Raw genomic sequence first — 6,000 nt, 5'->3', positions numbered from 1 at the left:
GATTAACTGTTTGTCCAGTTGGTACAAATTCATAATGAACAATCCCTCTGATATCAAAAAAGATTAGCAACATCATTGCAACCAGTTCGCGAACTTAATTGTCAGACCTCGCATCCATCATTATAGTATCATACAGAATAGTTTCACTGCCCTAAAATTCCTTTGTGTTTCACCAATGCATCGCCTCCCTCCCCTTTACTCCATACCCACTCCAACCACTGATCTTATTACTGTCTCCATACGTTTGCCTTTTCTAGAATATCATATATTTAGAATCATACAGTATGTAGCTTTTTTCAATTGGCTTCTTTCACTTAGGAATATGCAATGCAAGTTCCTCCATATCATTTCATAACTTGGTATCTCTTCTTAGTGCTGAATAATATTGCACTGTATGGATGCACTACATTTTTTTTTTCTATTCACCTATTGAAGGGCATCTTTATTGCTTTCAAATTTTGGCAATTATATATAAAGCTGCTATAAACATTAATGGGCAGGTTTTTATGTGGACATACATTTTCAACTTATTTGGGTAAGGACCTAGGAACATGATTCTTGAATTATATGGTAACAGTATGTTTAGTTTTGTAAGAAACTGCCAAAATGTCTTCCATAGTGACACAGGGTTTTTTTAAACTTTATTTTGTAAGGTTAAAACACTGTTATTTCTTTAATGTAAAGCATACACATAGCATATTTTGAAAAAATGCATAAAAGTATGAAGAATACAAATCACCACAGATAAACATTTTTTGCCACATCTTCTTTTTTCATATATGAATAATAAATTTCTAAAAATAGAAATAGACTACTTAATCAAACACAATGTATTTTTAAGTTTCCTGATTTTTAATGCCCAACTGTCCTCCAAAAAGTAGTGACATTCTACAAGAATGTCCTCATTGTATTCTTGCCAGTATTAAACATTAACATTTTTATCATTTATCAATTTCTCCTTGTTTTAATGTGTATTTCTTCTTATTAATGAAGGAACATTTCCATATGTATATTTGGTCTTTTGCATTGTTTACTCCCTGTATTGTTTCCAAAGGCTGGCCTTTCTACAGTGTTTCTCTTTAAACCCTGAATTGCCCAGTATGAATTATTCAAGATAATGAAAAAGTCTATGGAAGGAGGAGGGGTTGAGGGGTGTTACCCAATATTCAGTCAGCGCTAGCTGGTCTTAAAGATTAGGAGTCAACATTCAAATCTAAAATGAAAGCCATCAATTCACATCTGAGTAAACAAAACCACATTTGTATAATCACAAACAGGACACGTAAAATCAAGTTTATGGTCGGCAAAAATCTGTTCTGTCATTGCCTGAGCACAGAATTAAAAGAAATGTTTCACAGTCGTTGGGTTAGTTGGATAAAGCCTTCTGGAAATTGAGTAGGTAGGGGACAATAGCAAAATCCCAAGTACTTCCTTCGAGCCGGAATCGAACCAGCGACCTAAGGATACCAGTAGTCAATTATACTCTACAGTCCTCCGCTCTACCAGCTGAGCTATCGAAGGGTACGACCTGTGAGGCTTAGTAGAGATTTTTGTGTATATAATAACAGCTACTCAGGGCTTGACTTCTTTGTGTTTGAGGCTTGAACTCCGATTGGAACTTAAGAATTGTCGAAATTATAGTAAATCGTCCTGTGCCCCAGGCTCCGGAGAGTCTGAGTCTGAGGAATTGAGGACGAAATCTCAGAGCAGAAAATACCCGGTTTGGGTCGTATCTGCGTAGCTTCTGGACTACGCTCCCCCAGAGGAAGATCATCCAGTTCTCGCTCCAGGAGCGCAGTAGAACCTGAGGCACCAGGCAGGCGGCAAAGCAGGAAAGCGCTCTGGACTCCGAGCTCTGGCGTCTGCCAGGTGTGGGGGTGGGAGGTCATGACTACCAGTGAGCCGCGGCTAATTTGATCTCTTCCGCAGAGGTCCCTGGACTCCCCCAAATCTCGGAGTCCTGTCGCAGAGATCTGAGAAATCTAGTTTCTCCCCTATTTACTGAAAGGCAAAAACACCTACTTTCTTTTCCGGGATTATAGGAGCCCCGATTCTAAGGTCGTTCGTCCCAAAGCTCCAGGACCTGATTTTCCCGGAAAGATCACACAGTGTTTCTTTTCTTCAAGACTGCTTCAACGCATGGACCAAAATATAGCACACTGCTTTCTTTGTAAGCCTAGGGGAAACTGAGGCACTCTCCTCAGGTTACAAGTGAGATTTGAACTCGCAATAGCTGCTTTCTGGGGCCAATGCGGTAACCCCTGAACTACAGGATCAAATAACAGGCTGCTGTTTAATTTTGAATCACCTATATTTTTAAAATTTCAGTTAAATAGTATATATGTCCAAACAAAATTTAACAAATAATTAAAAGAAATTTGTTTTGAAAAAAAGTACCTCCTTATATATGAGAAAGAAACGTTCCTGATCAGGACCAAACTGGAATGTAAGTCGCTGAAAGACTAGTGCCCTCAGTACATGCTTGTCAGCCTCAGACCCCAGCTCAGGCAACACCAGGGCCACGAGTGGAGCCCTAGGGTAAGGTGGGGGTAGGGTATGGGTGTCTTACAGAAGTGAAGGATGCAAGACATGTCATTAGTGTCATTGTCACCAATCTGCTTGGACCCATAAAAGTGCTACAGCTGTTGCAGACTAAGACTGGGGTTGTGTTTTGTTATTTTGTTTTGTTTTTAAAGGGAGGCCGCTTTCTCCAAGCACAGGATGTACCCCTGGAACACTCAGAACTTGAAGGGCGTGAAGGCATCCAGGCTTCCCTCCACCTCCACCCCCTGCCCTTTCAGCACAGTCGGGCTCAGTCACAGCCAATCTGAGCCTGAGATTCCTCCAGATTTCCTGAAGCAGAAGCTGACTAGAAGGGGACTGACCCTTTCCTCGGTCCTTTAACACACTTTCCTAATAACTGGGAGTCCGAGCAGCAGCTTTCTCTGTCTGGACCCCTGGACTCTTCTATATGTTCAACCTTAAGTCCAGAACAAATAGAAAGTGGTCACACATAGAAGGGTTGGAAAGGGAGAGCTCCTCTTCCCCTTTTCTCTCCTCGGGTCTCAGCCTGCCCAGGAGTCTGGCGCCTAGTCCATGAAATTCAGCCATACATTCAACAGCCATACATTTAAAAGAGAGGAATTGTGTTGGTGGCTAGCTGGTTGATCTAGTGGTATGGTTTTATTTTGCTTTAGGTGAGAGAGATCCAGGGTTCAAATCCGGGAGGAGCCCCTCTTTCTATAAAAGCCAAACGAAGCCAACGCCACCACCAAGCCTAGGTCCACCCAGGCTGTAAGTTGGCTTCTTCTGTCCCACTCAGGGACAACGAAGATGCTACTGTGGGCCAAAGGCTTCGTTGGAGATCGGGGCTCTTAGTGCAGCTCTGACAGGCTTTTATTGTGAATAATAACTTATTCCGGGGACCCCGCGCACCCGCCCTTCTCACCCTCCCGCCACCCTCCGGCCCATGGGGGACTGGGCGCCGCCACCCGGACACAGCTGCGGGCGCCGGCTGTTGAACTCCACCTCCCCGCAAGGCCTTACTGAACGCTAAGGTTGGGACTCTGGGTATGCGGTCCCTCGCCGGCAGCTTCCCGAGGGAACTCGAATCCCAGTCGCCGGTTCCCAAACCGCCTCTTTACCCGACACCGCAGATATTCTGGGTTCCCCTCGAATATCTCTCGCTGGGGCCGCTCCGGGGCTGCAAACGCGATTTCAGGCTCTGCAAACCCAGGGAGGCATCTTGCAGGCTTCAGACGGTAATCCTTCTGCTCTGAATATTTGGCGAAGAAGTTTGAGTTTACAATGAAAACTGAAATTTGACATTTTCTAGGGCGTACAAAGAAAAGCTCATCGCGAAGTGTTTTCCTAACGGTGTACAAGAAAGCCTGTGCCCTTCACCCCTCCCCCTATCTCTGTTGTACAGTTCCTAAGATGTAAAACCTGGATAATTGCATATGCAACATATAAAGCAATGCTGAAACAATGATAAAATGGAAGAAAAGATGTGGCAGAGCGTTGGAGAACACCCTACTGTAACGTCATTTTAATCGAAACTTAGAGGGAAAGTTACACTGTAGAACTATTCTTAATCAAAGTGATGTTATCAGGTCAAATAATCCGGCAGCCTTTGACTGGCACAAGCCCAAATGACTATATCGCAAACAGGAACACGTACTTTAAGGGTGTAGCATGCAAATATATGCTCAAAAAAAAAAAGAAAAGAAAAGAAAAAAAAGAAAAGCTTGTTCCAGTAGTTCTTACCCTAGCACTTCCCGCAGAAAATACAAGTGCACTTCTCAGTAGGGCATTTCACAGGGAAAACAGTGGTACCTGGAGTGTGTTGGGGTCGCAATGCAGGGACAGAACTCTCTTTATGAGGCCCTGGTCCGTCTACCCCACCGTCGCAAATGCTGTACCAGTCTTTCTAATGTGAAGTTTGGGTTCTGGGAACCCTCGGGCTCAAACGGTGGACATTCATTCCTTCCAAAGAGAGCGCAATTGAATTATTTCCAGGCATTATTTTCCAAAACGCAATATAGCATAGTGACAATCGTCTTGCCATTTCTGGCAAGAATCCACTAGACTCTGAGATTTGGTTCTGAGGTCTTAGGGTAGCTCTAAGAATCCACTTTAGTGCTCTTTCATTATTCACCTGGAAAAAACAGCCAGCTGTAGTATGAAGTGTCTACCTGTAACCATAGAGCGTGGTTGATTCCGGTTTGTATAATAGAGGTTGCCCAAACTTATGAACTGCTGGGATAAGGCCTTGAAACTTGCTTATCTTCCTAAACTACTTGTACACGGGGAGTCTTTGACAGAATTTGTCTGACCCAATCATATTCCTCCTTTTGGAGGTTCCTCTCTTGGAAAAGTTATGTGGCCGGCAAGAAAAGCTTTGTGATTGGTGGTTGGAGGAAGGGAAGAGAGGGTAGAATCTGCCAGGATGACCTGACTTCCAGGCTGGTTGTTCCATCAGAAAGGTGATATACCTAGCCTGGATAGGCCCTGATTTGGTTACTCAGGCATTATTGACAATCATTACCAGCATTTAAAGCAGAAAATTTAGGGAAGACGATCGTGGGTTGGAGAATAAGGGGAAGGTGTGGAACATAGCAAATCATTCTTTTTTAGGAGCTTGCCTGTGAGGGGCAGGATTTGGTCAGTACATATGTTTGGCTCTGAGGTCATTGGGTAGCTCCAGAATTATTTAATGGATCCTTTCTTTCTCTGCCTTGAAACCTGGGCAAGGGTGTGTTGGGTTACCAAGAGTGAGCTCGTTGGCCTACATATGTTCTGACTCTTAAGGTCTTTTATCACCACTGCAGATGAAAGCGGTGCCATTCCTCCTTCTATTACCATGGTAGAAGCAGAAATACTGGCTGGGCTCTACAATCAAGACCGGGACAACTTGGCAGCACTTGAACAAAGGCACAGAGGAGCAAATTAAAGGGGGAATAAATATCTTGTGTTTTGAGAAGGAAGGTGAAAGAAGGAAAACTAGTTCTGAAAAGCAGAAATAAGTTTAGGATGATCTTACGTAGTAGTGGGGTGAGGGTTTCAAAACCCAAAATAAGCTCTTTTGACCTTAAAGAAAATCATGACCATTGGGAACCAAAAAGAGAGCATCTGGCTGAAGATTCAGCAGGCATATTTAGTGGCAGGAATTGGGACGTGATCACGTTGTCGTTGCTTTTCAATCTAGTTGTGGGGGGCACAGTTCACTGGCCCATGTGGGAATCAAACCGGCAACCTTGTTAAGAGCCCCACGCTGTAACCAACTGAGCCATCCCACTGTCTTGCTGCTGACATTTCTAATAAGTAATTTTGTTAATTCTTGGGGCTGAGAACCACCAGTTCATCTTCATCAACCAGGGAATGTTAGGGGGCACAGAACTCCCCTATACTTTTTTTGTATTGTCAGATCTTGAATTATTTCAGACATCTGTAATGCTTAGCTCTTTGATATTACAAGTCTTCATCCCAAGCCCAATTTTA

General features: G+C 43.5%; 1 non-coding gene across 1 annotated transcript; it reads right to left on the bottom strand.

The window, feature by feature from the left end:
* Window positions 1-1,429: 1,429 nt before the first annotated feature.
* On the bottom strand, window positions 1,430-1,521 carry TRNAY-GUA (transfer RNA tyrosine (anticodon GUA)). Its single transcript is given in 2 exon segments — window positions 1,430-1,465; window positions 1,485-1,521. It is a non-coding gene; the product is annotated as a tRNA-Tyr (tRNA).
* Between the last annotated feature and the right edge of the window lie 4,479 nt (window positions 1,522-6,000).

This window comes from Rhinolophus sinicus, chromosome 3 (assembly GCF_057876585.1).
Source record: "Rhinolophus sinicus isolate RSI-liver-muscle chromosome 3, RSI-T2T, whole genome shotgun sequence".
Taxonomy (NCBI): Eukaryota; Metazoa; Chordata; class Mammalia; order Chiroptera; family Rhinolophidae; genus Rhinolophus; species Rhinolophus sinicus.
Note: the sequence above shows the minus strand (reverse complement) of the source record. Positions and strands in the feature narration are given on the sequence as shown.